Here is a 19225-nt window from a genome sequence, read left to right on the forward strand (position 1 = left end):
GAGGAGTTTTGTTGCCGCATGCCTGGGAAACATGTCTCAGCTCCAACTCTTCATTGGAACAATTAGGAATCCACCCCTCTCATGGAAAAAGGGAATATTCCCTAGAGAACCTCTTCTAAAGGCATTGAGCTCCTAGGGTGCATCTACACATGGCACATTTGATCAGATGCTTATCAAAACAGTTCAGGAAGGCAAACGTCCCAATTACAATAATTCAATATATCAATATTGGTTAAATGGACGAACCCAGAGGGTGATTCTCCCCAATGCTTCCTCTTCATCCTGGAAAGAAGTGACGAGTGGAGTGCCACAAGCAGGTTTCCCTCCTGGGCCCGGTCCTCTTCAGGATCTTTATTAATGACTTAGAGGAAGGGTTAGAAGGCAGGATCATCAAGTTTGCAGGCGACACCAAATTGGGAGGGAGAGCCAATACTCCAGAGGACAGGAGCAGGATTCAAAACAATCTTGACAGATTAGAGAGATGGGCCAAAACTAACAAAATGAAGTTCAACAGTGACAAATGCAAGATACTCCACTTTGGCAGGAAAAACGAAATGCAAAGATACAGAATGGGGGACGATGCCTGGCTCGAGAGCAGTACGTGTGAAAAAGATCTTGGAGTCCTCGTGGACAACAAGTTAAACATGAGCCAACAATGTGATGTGGCGGCAAAAAAAGCCAATGGGATTTTGGCCGGCATCAATAGGAGCATAGTGTCTAGATCTAGGGAAGTCATGCTACCCCTCTATTCTGTTTTGGTTAGACCACATCTGGAATATTGTGTCCAGTTCTGGGCACCACAATTCAAGAGAGATATTGACAAGCTGGAATGTGTCCACAGTAGAGCGACTAAAATGATCAAGGGTCTGGAGAACAAGCCCTATGAGGAGCGGCTTAAGGAGCTGGGCATGTTTAGCCTGATGAAGAGAAGGCTGAGAGGGGATATGATAGCCATGTATAAATATGTGAGAGGAAGCCACAGGGAGGAGGGAGCAAGCTTGTTTTCTGCTTCCCTGGAGACTAGGACGCAGCGGAACAATGGCTTCAAACTACAAGAGAGGAGATTCCATCTGAACATGAGGAAGAACCTCCTGACTGTGAGAGCCGTTCAGCAGTGGAACTCTCTGCCCCAGAGTTTGGTGGAGGCTCCTTCTTTGGAATCTTTTAAACAGAGGCTGGATGGCCATCTGTCAGGGGTGATTTGAATGCAATATTCCTGCTTCTTGGCAGAATGGGGTTGGACTGGATGGCCCATGAGGTCTCTTCCAACTCTTTGATTCTATGATTCTATTCTATGATAATATACCATCTGGGCCATTTGAAGCCTCAATTTGGCCCAATCGAACAAAATCAAACTACATCAAAATGCCATTTCTAATTCCTACATCGACGACTGCTGTCTCTTGGGGCTTATTACCCTGTTTGTGGCGTGACATTCCCAGACCTCCAATTGGTCCCTTTTTGCACCTCTAAGGAAGTGGTGGCCTGTTTATTGCTAGGTTCTCATTTCCTTGCTTGTGTTTCTTTGCCCTATTGCAGTGTTTCTCAACTTTGAGGTCAGGATCCCTGGGGGGTGGGGGCGAGGGGGTGTCAAAGGGGTCACCAAAGACCATCAGAAAACACAGTATTTTCTGTTGGTCATGAGGGTTCTGTGTGGGAAGTTTGGCCAAATTCTATCATTGCTGGGGTTCAAAATGCTCTTTGACTGTAGGTGAACTATAAATCCCAGCAACTACAACTCCCAAATGTCAAGGTCCATTTTCCCCAAACTCCACCAGTGTTCACAATTGGGCATATGGAGTATTCATGCCAAGTTTGGTCCAGATCCATCATTGTTTCAGTTCACAGTGCTCTCTGGTTGTAAGTGAACTAAGTGTCAAGGTCTACACTGTAGAATCAGTGCAGTCTGACACCACTTTTACTGCCATGGCTCAGTACTATGGAATGCTGGGAGCTGTAGTTTGCTAAGGCAACAGCACTCTTTGGCAGAGCAGGCTGAACTACAGCTCTCCTGATTGGGTAGCATTGAGCCATGGCACTTAAAAGTGGCATCAAACTGCATTAGAAGATGCACCTCTGACCTCAGATGTTTCCTTTGAATGTCATTGGTGTCCTTACTCTGAAAGAGATGTACAAATCTAGATATTCAATGTGTTGTCGAAGGCTTTAATGGCTGGAATGACTGGGTTGCTGTGAGGAAAAGCAATTTACGGGTTACAAACCTTCTCCAAATATTTTGTGTGTGCACAGAGTGTGTAAAATGCTCTCTGGAGACTCCAGCTTCTGGGAAGAAAAAAGGGGGTTCCCCTGATATGTTATTGTTGGTGGTGATATTTTGAGTGAAAGAAAGCATATAAAGAATATCTAGATTGGGTTGCTGTGAGTTTTCCGGGCTGTCTGACCATGTTCCAGAAGCATTCTCTCCTGATGTTTTGCCCACATCTATAGCAGGCATCCTCAGAGGTTGTGAGGTCTGTTGGAAACTGGGCGTGTTGTCAACAGCTTTCATGGCCAGAATCACTGGGTTGCTGTGAGTTTTCTGGGCTGTATGGCCATGTTCCAGAAGCATTCCCTCCTGATGCTTCGCCCACATCTATGGTAGGCATCCTCAGAGGTTGTGAGGTGTGTTGGAAACTAGGCAAGTGAGGTTTATATATCTGTGGAATGTCCAGGATTTGAAAAAGTTTATTTAAAAACACTCTAAAATCAAGGCACTAAATAAAGAACAATACTCAGAAAACTGGGGAATTCCAGAAAAGAATCTATCAGGGCCAGCTAACACCTTCCAACGAAGGATTACCCCAGGCAGGAAGCAGCCAGGCTTTGAAGTTGCAAGGTCATTCAGTGCTAATCAAGATGGCGAATTGCAACATTCACACTTGCCTCCAAGAGACAAGAGTTATTTCTCCCACTGTGGCCATCATTCCACAGATATATAAACCCCACTTGGTTAATTTCCAATAGACCTGACAATCTCTGAGGATGCCTACCATAGATATGGGCAAAACATCAAGAGAGAATGGATCTGAAACATGGCCATACAGCCCAGAAAACCCACAGCAAACCAATGATTCTAGCCATGAGAACATTTGACAACACACTTGCCTGGTTTCCAACAGGCCTCACAACCTTTGAGGATGCCTGCCATAGATGTGGGTGAAACATCAGGAGAGGATGCTTCTGGAACATGGCCATACAGCCTAGAAAACTCACAGCAACCCAATGATTCTGGCCATGACAGCTTTTGACAGCACGCTAGCCTAGTTTCCAACAAACCTCACAACCTTTGAGGGTGCCTTCCATAGATATGGGCAAAACATCAAGAGAGAATGAGTCTGAAACATGGCCATACAGCCCAGAAAACTCACAGAAAACCAATGATTCTGGCCATGAGAGCCTTCAACAACACACTTGCCTGGTTTCCAATAGACCTGACAACCTCTGAGGCTGCCTGCCATAGATGTGGGTGAAACATCAGGAGAGAATGGGTCTGAAACATGGCTATACAGCCCAGAAAACTCACAGCAACCCAATGATTCTGGGCATGAGAGCCTTCAACAACACCCTTGCCTGGTTTCCAACAGACCTGACAACCTGTGAGGATGCCTGCTATAGATGTGGGAGAAACGTCAGGAGAGAATGGGTCTGAAACATGGCTATAAAGCCCAGAAAACTCACAGCTACCCAATGATTATGGCCATGAGAGCCTTCAACAATACACTTGCCTGGTGTCCAACAGACCTCACAACCTCAGAGGATGCCCACCATAGATATGGGTGAAACGTCAGGAGAGAATGGGTCTGAAACATGGCTATACAGCCCAGAAAACTCACAGTAACCCAATGCTTCTGGCCATGAGAGCCTTCGACAACACACTTGCTGGTTTCCAACAGACCTCACAACCTCTGAGGATGGCCACTATAGATGTGGGCGAAACGTCAGGAGAGAATGGGTCTGAAACATGGCTATACAGCCCAGAAAACTCACAGTAACCCAATGCTTCTGGCCATGAGAGACTTCGACAACACACTTGCTGGTTTCCAACAGACCTCACAACCTCTGAGGATGGCCACCATAGATGTGGGCGAAACGTCAGGAGAGAATGGGTCTGAAACATGGCCATACAGCCCGGAAAACTCACAGCAACCCAATCTAGATATTTTTTTTATATGCTTTCTTTCACTCGAATTACCAGCACCAACAATAACATATCAGGGAAACCCCTTTTATTCTTCCCAGAAGCTGGAGTCTCCAGAGAGCATTTTACACACTCTACACACACACAAAATATTCGGGGAAGGTTTATAGCCCGTAAATTGCTTTTCCTGTGTTTGTGTTGGAACAGAAGCCGCCTTCAAAGGAAACACTTGAAACTGCAGGGAGAAAAATGTCACACGTGGTTAAAACCCCATTCAAGTGGCAGACGGGACTCAGGGGTCCCCAGCGAAGAAAGTTAACTAGGGAAGAAAAGTCTTTTAAAGATCATGAAGGCTTTGTGAGAAAGGCATCCACTGCTGGAAGAGACCCTGGGTTTGGGCTGCAAATTCAATGAATAGGAAAATACCCGGGTAAAAGAGTGCAATCTCAGTCAATTAGGCAACCTATTAAACCAAGTCAAAGTTATTGTTATGGGCCTGAAGCGCTGAGCCACAGCAGTTCGTTGTTGTTCATTCGTTCAGTCGTTTCCGACTCTTCATGACCTCATGGACCAGCCCACGCCAGAGCTCCCTGTCGGCCGTCACCACCCCCAGCTCCTTCAAGGTCAGTCCAGTCACTTCAAGGATGCCATCCATCCATCTTGCCCTTGGTCGGCCCCTCTTCCTTTTGCCTTCCACTTTCCCCAGCATGATTGTCTTCTCTAGGCTTTGCTGTCTCCTCATGATGTGGCCAAAGGACTTCCACTTTGTCTCTAGTATCCTTCCCTCCAATGAGCAGTCGGGCTTTATTTCCTGGAGGATGGACTGGTTGGATCTTCGCGCAGTCCAAGGCACTCTCAGCACTTTCCTCCAACACCACAGTTCAAAAACATCGATCTTCCTTCGCTCAGCCTTCCCCAAGGTCCAGCTCTCACATCCGTAGGTTACTACAGGGAATACCATGGCTTTGACTAGGCAATGGATCTTTGTTGCCAGTGTGATGCCTCTACTCTTTACTATTTTATCGAGACTGGACATTGCTCTCCTCCCAAGAAGGAAGCGTCTTCTGATTTCCTGGCCACAGTCTGCATCTGCAGTCATCTTTGCACCTAGAAATACAAAGTCTGTCGTGGCCTCCACATTTTCTCCCTCTATTTCCCAGTTGTCAATCATTCTTGTTGCCATAATCTTGGGTTTTTTGATGTTTAGCTGCAACCCGGCTTTTGCGCTTTCTTCTTCCACCTTGATTAGAAGGCTCCTCAGCTCCTCCTCGCTTTCGGCCATCAGAGTGGTGTCATCTGCATATCTGAGGTTGTTAATGTTTCTTCCAGCAATTTTCACCCCAGCCTTGCATTCCTCAAGCCCCGCACATCCTCGCATGATGTGTTCTGCATACAAGTTAAAAAGGTTGGGGGAGAGGATGCAGCAGTTCAAGTGGTGTCAAAACAGCATCCATTCTACAATATAGATGCACTCTTAAATTGCATCTGCATTGTAGAACGAATGTAGTTCGGCACCACTTTGGCTCCATCTACCCCAGTGTTTCTCAACCTTCCTAATCCCGCAACCCCTTAATACAGTTCCTCATGTTGTGGTGACCCCCAACCATAAAATTATTTTTGTTGCTACTTCACAACTGTAATTTTGCTACTGTTATGAACCATCATATAAATATCTCATATGCAGAATGTATTTGATACAAATATGTGACATGCCCAAATTTGATTACTGGTGGGGTTGTGGGGGAGGGGGAGATAATTGATTTTGTCATTTGGAAGTTGTAGTTGCTGGGATTTATAGTACACCTACAATCAAAGAGCATTCTGAACTCCACCAATGAGGGAATTGAACCAAACTTGGTACACAGCGCTCCATGCAGTCATGCCGGCCACATGACCTTGGAGGTGTCTATGGACAACACTGGCTCTTCAGCTTAGAAATGGAGATGAGCACCACACCCCAGAGTCAGATATGACTGGGGACTACCTTTACCTTTACCTGGTACACAGAACTCCCATGACCAACAGAAAATACTGGAAGATTTTGGTGGGCATTGACCTTGAGTTTTGGCGTTGTAGTTCACCTACATCTAGAGAGCACTGTGGGCTAAAACAATGATGGATCTGGACTAAACTTGGAACAGATACTCAATGTACTCACATGTGAACACTAGTGGAGTTTGGGTAAAAGAGGCCTTGACCTTTGGGAGTTGCTGGGATTTATAGTTCACCTACACTCAAAGTGCCCCTTGAATCCCACCAATGATAGAATTGGGCCAAACTTCCCACATAGAACCCCCATGATCAACAGATTTGGGAGGAATTGACAGTGATTTAAGGGAGATGTAGTTCACCTACCTCCAGAGAGCACTGTGTTCCTAAGACCATCAGAAATATGTGTTACCTAATGGTCTTTGGTGACCCCTCTGACACCCTCTCACGACCCCCTCAGGGGTCCTGACCCCCAGGTTGAGGAACGCTGATCTACACTGAAGGGGACAAGGGACCCCTAGAATCATAGAACTATAAATCCCAGCAACTACAACTCCCAAATGATAAAATCAATACTCCACCCCAACCCCACCAGTATTCAAATTTGGCCTATTTGTGCCAAATTTGGTCCAGTGAATGAAGATACGTCCCGCATATGAGATATTTACATTATGATTCAGAACAGTAGCAAAATTACAGTGATGGAGTAACAGCAAAGATAATGTTATGGTTGGGGGTCACCACAACATGAGGGACTGTATTAAGGGGTCATGACATTAGGAAGGTCGAGAAACACTGGTGTAGACGCACCCTAATTCTTTAGGACGGCAGCCTCCATAATCCTCCACCAGCATGGCCGCTGAATCCTGGTGTCTTCAAAGAACTCCTCACTTTCATGATGATGCTATGCTTCCCGCTGCTAAACCAATGCCTCAACGCAATATCTATCGCCTTAATCTGTCATTATTTCTAACCCTCTGGGTAATGCAGTGAATCTTACATAATTATCAATCACATTGATTTTCTCCTCCTGTGATGTTAGCTGAATCAGGAGTAGAAATGATTTGAAAAGGATCAGCTGGTGGCTGGCATTCATTCCGTTCTCTGGTTTTGTTTTATTTTAATGTCTAATAAATGCTTGCTTGGTCACCAGGTTTGGTCCTGATTTTGGAGCTAAATCACAGACCCTAATGACTGGGCCGGGCTTTAGCATAGCAAGTTAACTGCCAGTTGCAGTAAATCTCGCCAATCGAAAAGTTGACATTTCGAAGCCCAGGTTGGGGCGAGATCCCGGCCTGGCTTAGCAGATTGAAAACCGCAATTGTGAATTGATAAATAGGCACCACTTTAAGCGGGGAGGTATTTTAGGCACCCATAAGGAAATGTCAGAAAAATACTGTCGATTCGATCAAGGAGGAAGTTTACAAATGAAGCTCTTTGGCAGCGAAAGTGGAGCAACAGCACTCCCATGGCTGGAACCAAGCACAGTCTCCAAGATGCGAAAGATGGAAAAGCCTATATATACCTCTATCTATGTACAGTTGTGTTGCAGCTCAAAGTAGGCTTCACCTTGCTCCCAAAACACCACCACACCAGAGCTGTAGATTATGTAGTTTATTGAGGAAAAACAAAGTCAAAACATAGAGTAAGCAAACCAAAGACAAAGGTTAAATGCAAAAACACAGTTCTCAAGATCCAAAGGCAAAAACATGAAGCATAATCCTTTAGGCAATGATCAAACAGGAGTCCATGGTAAAACAGTGAAACACAAGATCCAAAATCCCAGATTCAAGAAGCCAAAAGCGTGCTGCTTAAATCCAAGGTTAATCCATAGAAGCTTGCATGGAAAGAGCCACGTTGAACTGACACTTTCTCTTTGTCAGCCAGAAACCTAAATACCCTTTGCTAACATGAAGGCGTTGCGATGACCTTTGGCTGACTTGGCTTCTTTCTTACTAGCTAAGCAAGAACTCCTCCTGACCCTCCAATCTAAGCATTCTTGCCTGCTCATTAATTAACTATCTTCAACGTTCTCTTTATCAGTTTGGTCCAGCTGTACCAAATCACCGTGGGAAGGCTGAGCAGGCGAAGACAACTCCACCTGGCTGTTATCTAGCTCACTGGCATTCTTTTCCCTTGAGAACTGACTTGTTGTCTCTCCTACTGCACAGAATCCCATCATCCTCTTCATCAGGGAACTCTGGTGGCTCACAAGACCGACAGGGTTCCGGTTCAGACTCAGAATCAAACTGAGCCACAAGAAATTGTTGGGTCTTGTCATTGTCTAACAGCATTGAATGTTTGCCATATTTATGTTCTGTGATTCGCTCTAAGTTCCCTTCGGGGGTGAGACGGGCGGAATATAAATACTGGTCTAAAAAGGAACTAAAAACTAACTACAAAGCCTTTCTTTCTATCTACACTCTTATTATCTTGACTCTCATTAACTTCTGCACCTGACAAATCATCTTCAGACAGTTGCTTAGAGAAAGACTGTGAAGGGCCTCTCCCAGGAATATGACCTTGTGAATCTTCCAGAGACAGTTCGGGCCTCTCATCTCAGCTAAACTCAGGTCCAGGCAAACCCCATTGTCAGCAGACCTAGGCCTACCATCAGGAACATGATCCCCATTTCCATAATGAACATCAGACACAATCACAGGCAGAACAGGCTAACATACAGCAATGGCAGTGTAGACTCATATAATCCAGTTCAAAACTGATAATGTGGATTATCTGCTTTGATAATCTGGATTATATGGCAGTGTAGAGCCAGCCTAAGAGGCACCCTCTGCAAACCTCTGAACGGTGCAGATATTCCCTTAAGAAGACGGTATAAAGCAAATCTTCCCTGAAGAAATCCTGCCAAGAAAACCCCAAACGATTGCCATACATCACAGCCAGTTCCAAGGCAAATTAACCTAAAATTACGAAGCTGTTAAATTCATAGAGCACAATAACAAATCAGAGGGCTTCTTTTTCCCCATTCTAAGCCAAGCTTGAACAGAAATCAGTTCTGTCTTTGTGACTTTGCAAAGGCTATTTTCTATTTCCATTTTTTAAAGGACATAAATACAAAGATTGGGAGGGAGAAAAAACTGGGCTCTGCATTTATTGCGGTGGCATTTCTCCCCAGTTGTTAAATGCGCAAGCTGGAGTCCTTTCTTGTTCCTCCTTCGTGAGAAAACAGCCACGTCGATTATTTCTGTCCCTTTGATTCCTCCCAAAGTTTCCATTTGCTCGGCCCATTAAAATTCTCCAACTGGGAAGCTGTTTGAAACATTTTCATATGCCCACAAAGCACAGCAGGCAGAGATTTCGCAGAGCCGAGCCTTTATTTGGGGAGGGAGAGGGGAGCTTTGTTAGGCAGGGCTCATAGGGATTTATCAAATTAATTAGAGAATTGCTTTTTCTTTTCTTTTCTGAGGATAACATCGGAATCATCCTTCACTGAGAAAAGGAATATATGTACCCGAATCCATGCAGCAAAAGACGTGGCGTGGAGGCTACAATTTTGAAGACCTCTACAGCATTTAGGATAAAATTAATCTATGTAAATGAGGTATGGGCGAACTTCGGCCCTCCGGGTGTTTTGGACTGCAACTCCCATAATTCCTAACAGCCGGTAGGCTGTTAGGAATTGTGGGAGTTGAAGTCCAAAACACCTGGAGGACCAAGGTTTGCCCGTGCCTCGTTTGCCCGTGCCTTCTCAGCCCGAGGGCAACTCAGGGCGGTCTACAAAACGGCACAATTCGATGCTACAATAATATAAAAACAGCTAAAAGTATATAACATACATAAAATTCCATAAACAGTAAAATTAATAAAAGCATAAATCCTCCACATCTCAGTAACAAAATCATTATCCGATCACAAGTGTCCAGTCGTTCCGAAGTCAAGAAGTTATCTGCTACACTGCATTTGAGAAAGCCTGCTCACAAAGCCAGGTTTTGACTTTTTTACAAAATATTAAGAGGGTGGGGGCAGATCTAATGTCCCCAGGGAACGTGTTCCACAGCCGAGGGGCCACCACTGAAAAGGCTCTATCTCTCGTCCCCGCCAACCGAACCTGTGAAGAAGGCAGGACCGAGAGCAGGGCCTCCCCAGAAGATCTTAAATTCCTAGATGGTTCATAAGGAGAGATACGTTCGGACAGATAAGCAGGGCCAGAACCGTTTAGGGCTTTATAGGCTAAAGCTAGCACGTTGAATTGTGCTCGGTAGCAGACTGGCAGCCAGTGGAGCTGGTGCAACAGAGGAGCATTCCAGCACACCCAAATATATGGGAGTTGCTCTGAACTGCGCTCTGATTTATAAGAAGTGCTGCTTGAATATCAAGCAAAAAGTGGGTAGTAGAAATACTATCATACAAAAGCTGACTAGCACAACCTGGGGATCACAACCAGGCACAGTGAAGACATCTGCCCTTGCACTATCTTCTATTGATGTTGAGAGCTGTGCTGGCAGTAGTGTAAACTACCAGCAGGTTCAACTAAGCCAGAGTGGCCTCAACTGAGAAGTAGAACTAAGTGCACCCAATCCATTTAAATATGGTGAAACAAACTCTAAAGAAGTCTATACTGGCTCGGCCATCGCCCAGGATAATAAGGACTGTGGCGAGTGATTCTCCTGGGCACCCGTCAACAAGTGGGCTACAGGAACCAGGACCCATTGCTGAGCAACCAAGGCATGGGCCTGTAGGGCAACTGGAAGCAAAACAACTACAGAAGCAGCAGAAAATGTCAATGCCACAGAACTGAACTGTCATGAACTGCTATTATAGATCAGAACCACAAAGACGTGGATAGCAAAAATTGATGTACCAGCTATGGAAACTTGAATATCCAGATTCAACTGTAACTGAACAGAGGCTTGCTGACCAGAGGAGATACATCACCTGGAAGAAGGTGCTCAGTGAAGTCGAACTTGAAGAAATAAAAAGCAATTGTGAAACAGAAGAACAAACAACTGTGGAGACAGCTGCAGAAGATCTAATGACTTCTGAGCCCACTGAACATATGGAACCAGAAGAAAATGGAGGAATTTTTCATGAGCATGAAGAGCCTGTAACCATTGCTTATACTACTACTACACCTGGCACACTGACCACAAAGCAACAAGAACTTAAAGAAATATTTTTGACCCATACTGCATTGAAGGAAGAAAAGCAAAGACTGACAACATTGAAGACAGTACCAAGAAAACATCTGGCACCTCTAATGAATGATGTGAATGCCACACTTGCAACTGTTGAGATAACAACAATGGAAGAAACCAACCAGCTTGCATACAGCACAGCAGTGATTGTAACACAAGAACTGGGGATACAACAACTGAAACCTGCAAGAAAAATGATTGGAAAACCAAAATGGAAAATAAGGCTGGAGTTAAAAATCAAGAGCCTACGATCAGATGCAAGCAATCTAAAAAACATGAAGGAGCAAAAACTGAAACATTTCATAATAATAATAATAATAATAATAATAATAATAATAATAATAATGATTAAAAAATATTGGCTGAACACAAGAAAAAATTGAAGAAGCCCTTGAAACTGTGAAACAACAAATCACAGCAACAGTCAGAAAAATTGAACAATATGAAGCTAGAGTCATTCAAAACAAACAAAATCAACTCTTCCAATCTGATCAGAGGCGGTTCTACCAGAGTCTGAATCAGCAGGTGGCTGTGAAAAATGAAAAACCAGGAAAAAAAACAGCTACAAATGCATTCTGGAAAGATCTGTGGGAAACAGGAAAAAATTATAACAAAAAAGCTGAGTGGACAAAATGAGAACCTTGGAAATAACAAAAGAAATGATCACTCAAAGAGTGAAGAAAGTCAAGAACTGGACATCACCTGGCAATGATCAACTGCATGGATTTCGGCTTAAATATCTGATTAGTCTGCACTCAAATATGGCCAAACCATTCAATGAGATTCTGCAAACTGGAAATATCAGCAAATGGATAACAACTGGGAAGACATATTTGATACAGAAAGATCCAGCAAAAGGAACAATACCAGGAAACCACCAAATTGGCAAAGAAAATACATGGATGTGGCTCACAAATGAAACTTTGAAAAAGGAGACGGAGGGCCTGATTCTGGCAGCCCAAGAACAAGCCATTAGAACCAATGCCATCAAAGCCAGAATTGAAAAGTCGACGACAGATCCCAAATGTAGACTCTGCAAGGAAGCAGATGAAACAACAGATCACATCCTCAACTGCTGCAAGAGGATCTTGCAGACAGACTACAAGCAGAGGCATAACATTGTTGCTCAGGTGATTCATTGAAACTTGTGCCACAAATACCATCTGCCTGTGACAACTAACTGGTGGGATCACAAGTCAGAAAAGCTTACAGAAAATGAACACATCAAGCTACTCTGGGACTTCCGGATTTAGACAGACAGAGTTTTGGAGCACAATACTCCTGACGTCACAATCGTGTTAAAAAGCAGAGTATGAATAGTTGATGTTGCAATCCCAGGTGACAGCAGGATTGAAGAGAAACAACTGGAAAAGCTGACACGATATGAGGATTTAAAGATCAAACTGCACAAGCCAGTCAAGGTGGTCCCAGTGGTGATCGGCACACTGGGTGCATTGCCTAAAGACCTTGGCCTGCACTTAAACACAATCGGCACTGACAAAATTACAATCTGCCAGCTGAAGAAGGCCACCTTACTGGGATCTGCACGCATTATTCGCCAATACATCACACAGTCCTAGACACTTGGGAAGTGTCCCACGTATGATCCAATTCAACAGCCAGCAGAGTGTCTGCTGTAGGCTCATCTTGTTGTGTTTCAAATAATAATAGTTTATTTTTAACCCACCCTCTCTTCCCAAGGGGACTCAGGGTGGCTTACAAAAAAAAAGATAGATACCAATTGCTTTGGTGAAAAAAGATAAATGCCACAAAGGGCTAGGAAAGTCAAACTATTTACTGAGAAAGGAGAGATGGGAGAGGATGGATTGGAAATGACAGCTCCAGCCAATCAAATCAGTGAGTTAATTACATTCCAAGCCTTTGGCCAATCCCAATAATACCCTGCAGCCATTAGAGCCCTATGACAAAAGTGCTCCTCCCTACATCCCCATTCATCTTTTTTTGTTTTTCTGTAATGAGGTGGCATATTTCAATAGACAGAAACATTACGTTGCCAAAAGTCACAGTATGAGCACCTGGAAGTATGCAAGTGCTATTCTAGAACAGCCTTCCCAAACTCCAAGAAGGATCTAGCTCAAGCATGGGCAAACTTGGGCCCTCCAGTTGTTTTGGACTTCAACTCCCACAATTCCTAACAGCCAGTAGGCTGTTAGGAATTGTGGGAGTTGAAGTCCAAAACACCTGGAGGGTCCAAGTCTACAATGCCTGGTCAAGCTTCGTTTCCCAGAATCCGTCTGTCCATTCATCACATTTCTACATTTGTGTCCTGCATACAACTTCTGAGAAACAACTCTTACAGGGAAATAGAGGGCTAAGGGTGATTTCCCTCAAAATTTAGGAACAAGGATCACTTTTGGGCATGATCCCAATACCAGTCAGTGCTTATCCTTGGAAAAGTGTCAAATCTCACATGTAGACACACAGGCACACAGCACGCCGGGCTTCTTTTGTGTGACCAGGACATTGAATATGCAAAGAGTTTGGCAGCTGAGTTTCCCCTGCAAACACTGGCCTCTCTCTTATATATGGGAGACGGAAGGGAGTTTTCAGACATCAATAAACCCGGTGCGTGACTTGCCTGTGTGAATTTTCCCTCGAGAGCAAATTTGCAAGATCAAGAATGGCGTGGCGAGGCGTAAGGTAATTCGAGATGCGTTCCGCTGATGAAGGATTGCCTTACTAGAAACATATTTCAGGATTAGATAGGCAACTTGCAAATTAGTTTATTTATTTATTTATTTGCAGTATTTATATACCGCCTTTGTCACCCCTGGAGGGACTCAAAGCGGTTATGTGCTTTCGGATCCCCTGTTGTCTTATGGCGATCCAATGGATTTCATAGGATCTTCTTAGGCAAGGAATACTCAGAGGTGGTTTTGACAGTTCCTTCCTTTGAAAGGTACCTACAGCACCTGCTATTCATTGGCGGTTTCCCATCCAGGTACTCACCAGGGCTGATCCTGCTTAGTTTCTGGGATCAAAAGAATCTGGTGCTTTTAGAGTATTTGGACTCAATGGTCAAAGTACAATGTTGTTGTTCATTCATTCAGTCGTCTCCGACCCTTCGTGACCTCATGGACCAGCCCACACCAGAGCTCCCTGTCGGCCGTCACCATCCCCAGCTCCTTCAAGGTCAGTCCAGTCACTTCAAGGATGCCATCCATCCATCTTGCCCTTGGTCGGCCCCTCTTCCTTTTACCTTCCACTTTCCCCAACATAATTGTCTTCTCTAGGCTTTCCTGTCTCCTTATGATGTGGCCAAAGTATTTCATCTTTCCCTCTAGTCTCCTTCCCTCCAGTGAGCAGTCGGGCTTTATTTCCTGGAGGATGGACTGGTTGGATCTTCTCGCAGTCCAAGGCACTCTCAGAACTTTCCTCCAACACCACAGCTCAAAAGCATCGATCTTCCTTCGCTCGCCCTTCCCTAAGGTCCAGCTCTCACATCTGTAAGTTATTACAGGGAATGACATGGCTTTGACTAAGCGGATCTTGGTTGCCAGTCTGATGTCTCTACTCTTTACTATTTTATCGAGATTAGTCATTGCTCTCCTCCCAAGAAGGAAGTGTCTCCTGATTTCCTGGCCACAGTCTGCATCTGCAGTCATCTTTGCGCCTAGAAATACAAAGTATGTCACTGCCTCCACATTTTCTCCCTCTATTTTCCAGTTGTCAGTCATTCTTGTTGCCATAATCTTGGTTTTTTTTGATGTTTAGCTGCAACCCAGCTTTTGCGCTTTCTTCTTTCACCTTGATTAGAAGGCTCCTCAGCTCCTCCTCGCTTTCGGGCATCAGAGTGGTGTCATCTGCATATCTGAGGTTGTTAATGTTTCTTCCAGCAATTTTCACCCCAGCTTTTCATTCCTCAAGCCCCGCACATCCTCGCATGATGTGTTCTGCATACAAGTTAAAAAGGTTGGGTGAGAGGATGCAGCCTTGCCGTACGCCTTTCCCAATCTTGAACCAGTCTGTTGTTCCGTGGTCAGTTCTGACTGTTGCTCCTTGATCCTTGTACAGATTCCTCAGGAGAGAGGGAAGGGGGCTTGGGATGCCCATCCCACCAAGAACTTGCCACAATTTATTATGATCCACACAGTCAAAGGCTTTAGAGTAGTCAATGAAGCAGAAGTAGATGTTTTTCTGAAACTCCCTGCCTTTCTCCATTATCCAGCGGATATTGGCAATCTGGTCTTTCGTTCCTCTGCCTTTTCTAAACCCAGCTTGTCCATCTGGCAACTTTCTCTCCATGTATTGCTGGAGTCTTCCTTGCAGGATCTTGAGCATTACCTTACTGGCATGAGAAATAAGGGCCACTGTACGGAAGTTGAAGCAGACTTTCGCATTTCCTTTTTTTGGTATGGGGATGTAAGTTGATTTTTTCCAGTCTGATGGCCATTCTTGTACAATACAATACAAGTACAATACAGTCCTAGATATTGCATCAAATTAAGAGGCGACTGCAGACATAGGGTTTTTCTACATAGAAGAGAGCAGCGAAATTGAATACAATTCGACTTATTGATTTCAACAGGCCTGCATTAGATGGAATAAGCATTTGATTTAGTCCTGAGGCAATATAGTTAAATTTGAAAGGTCTGAGTAAATAAGTATGTCTTTGCTCGGCACTGAAACATCAATATAGTTTAAATGCTACAACTGTAAAGTGTATTTGCTGTTCTTAAGGGGCATGAATACAAACTGAGCTTTACTCCATGGTCCTTACTGCATCATACAGCAATAGCACTATAATTCCACTTTAGTTGTGATGTCAGCATCCTATGAGATTCTGGGATTTGAGGTTTAGGGAAGGGCATCCGGAATCTTCATTCTGAGAATTAGTGCCTCACCAAACTACAAATCCCAGGATTCTACAGATGGAGCCATTGCAATTGAAGCGGAATCAAAGGCCCCTTCCACACAGCTGAATAAAATCCTACATTATCTGCTTTGAACTGGAATATATGGCAGTGTCGACTCAGATTGTAAGATTTTATGCCTTGATAGGTAAAGGTTTTCCCTGGCATTAAGTCTAGTCATGTCCAACTCTGGGGGTTGGTGCTCATCTCCATTTCTAAGCTGAAGAGCCAGAGTTTTCCATAGACACCTCCAAGGTCATGTGGCCAGTGCGACTGCATGGAGCGCCATTACCTTATCACCGGAGTGATACCTATTTATCTATTCACATTTGCATGTTTTCGAACTGCTAGGTTGGCAGAAGCTGGGACTAATAGCGGGAACTCACCCTACTGCCTGGATTCGAACCACTGACCTTTCGGTAAGCAAATTCAGTAGCTCAGTGGTTTAACCTGCTGCATCACTGGGGGCTTCTGCTTTGATATTCTGGGTTAAATGGCTGTATGGAAGGGCCCAAAGTGATATCATTCTTTATCATGAATTTAGGTTTGGAGAGAGAGGCAATGTTTTTAAAGAATTTTCTCAAATCTTGCATTCCACTTCTAAATATGTATTTTCCAAACTTGACATGAGAAGAGGGGGAGCATCATTATTTATTGCATAATATGGCATGCATAATACGCAATGCATATTAACATCACCAAGCGGCACCTGATTTTGAGGACAGATGAGAATACTGGGGAACAGCTTTCTCTCCTGTTAACTCCAACCCACAAACTAACTAAGAAACCCACAACTTCAAGCCTTGTGGTTGAAAACTGACACAGAGATTTGACATGGGTTTGGCAAGGGTACTTGATTTAAGCCACAGAGTGACAGGTCTGTCCTATTCCTCTGTCCAGACTTTCAGTCTTTGTATCAGATCCAGAAAACAATTTAAGTCTTCACCAAGCAGGATGAGAAATTTCCATCAAGACGGAACCCACACTGGCTAATTGTTCAATATCTCCATTCCCCATTTCTTCTGAGAGTCCAAGGAGGCGTGAAGGCAGTTTAGAGATAGATGCCAAGTCTCTCAAGGGGAAGCTAAGTTGCCTGTTTATCCATCTGCAGACAAGTGGCTTTTCTTGTCACTCCAATTTGTGCGGGCCCACTGCCACCTGCTGGCCTGATCTTGGGTCAGTGGGTATCCAGTTTTCCAAATTCTGGGGATACACAGGTACACTTCACAGAATCATAGATTTGGAGGAGACCCCCAAGGGAAATCCAGTCCAGCACCATTCTGAGATACAGGAAAACACAATTCAAGCACTCCCGACAGATGGCCATTTGCCTCTACTTAAAAGCTTTCAAAGTAGGAGACTCCACTGGGCTCCCAAGCAGTGTACTCCACTGTTGAACAGTTCTAAACATCAGGAAGTTCTTTCTAATGTTTAGTTTGAACTCATTGCTCTGTATCATAGTCTCTAGAGCAGAAAATAAGCTTGCTCCACTCCTCATTATGTATGGCAGTGGTTCTCAACCTTCCTAATGCCATGACCCCTTAATACAGTCCCTCATGTTGTGGTGACCCCCAACAATAACATTGCTTTCTTTGCTACTTCATAACAGTCATTTTACTATTCTTATTAATCGTAATGTAAATATCTGAAATACGGGATGTATTTTCATTCACTGGACCAAATTTGGCACAAATACCCAATATGCCCAAATTTGAATACTGGTGGGATTGGGGGCGGGGGTTAATATTGTCATTTGGGAGTTGTAGTTTCTGGGATTTATAGTTCACCTGCAATCATAGAGCATTTTGAACTCCACCAATGATGAAATTGGGTCAAACTTGGCACACGGAACTGGTACGCATTGACCTTGACTTTGGGAGTTGTAGTTTGCCTACATCCAGAGAGCACTGTGAACTCAAACAATGATGGATCTAGACCGAATACTCAATATGCCCAAATGTGAACACTGTTGGAGTTTGGGGAAAATAGACCTTGATATTTTGGGAATTGTAGTTGCCGGGATTTATAGTTCACTTGCAATCAAAGAACATTCTGAACCCTGTCAATGATAGAATTGGGTCAAACTTGGAATCCCCATGACCAACAGAAAATACTGTGTTTTCTGATTATCTTTGGCGACCCCTCTGACACCCCCTCATGACCCCCTCAGGAGTCCCGACCCCCAGGTTGAGAAACACTGATATATGGCATCCATTCATAGGGACTGCCATTCGTAGGGATACCAAGATTATAAAGCTATTGTTCTCCCAACCCTGTTATACGCTTGGACCATCTACAGACATCACACTCAACTTCTGGAACAATTCCATCAACATTGCCTCCGAAAAATCCTACAAATTTATTGGAAAGAAGACAGGCGAACAAGTGTCAGTGTGCTGGAAGAAGAAGACCACTAGCACTGAAACAATGATAGTTTGCCATCATCTTCACTGGACTGGCCACATTGTCTGAATGCCCGATGACCATTTCCCAAAGCAGTTACTCTACTCCCAACTCAAGAATGGAAAACAAAATGGTAGTAGGCAGGAAAACAGATTTAAAGATGGGCTTAATGTAACCTTAAAAACCATGTAATAGACACTGAGAACTGGGAGAAACGCATCAAGAGGAAGGAGTGTCAAGCCAACCCTTGTCGGGAATGCCTTCCATCTGGAAGTTGATGTCCTCATCACGAAAGAACATGCAGATCAAGAATAGGTCCCTACAGTCACCTGCGGACCCACTGTCAAGACTGTACACTTGGAAGGAGTGATAGCCTATGATGATAATATGGCATCCATTCAAATATTAAAGCATGGCTATCAAGTCGCTTCTGGGAAGGAATCCCACTGGAACATTGCAGCACACATGAATACCCTGGACCGTTCTCTAACCTATAAGAAGCACTGCCTGAGTATCAAGCAAAAAGTGTGTGCTAGAAATAATATCATACAAAAGCTGAGGGCACAACCTGGGGATCACAACCAGATACAGTGAAGACATCTGCCCTTGCGCTTTGCTACTGTGCTGCTGAGTATGCATGCCCAGTGTGGAACACATCTCACCAC

Source organism: Anolis sagrei, chromosome 3, assembly GCF_037176765.1.
Source record: "Anolis sagrei isolate rAnoSag1 chromosome 3, rAnoSag1.mat, whole genome shotgun sequence".
NCBI classification, from domain to species: domain Eukaryota; kingdom Metazoa; phylum Chordata; class Lepidosauria; order Squamata; family Dactyloidae; genus Anolis; species Anolis sagrei.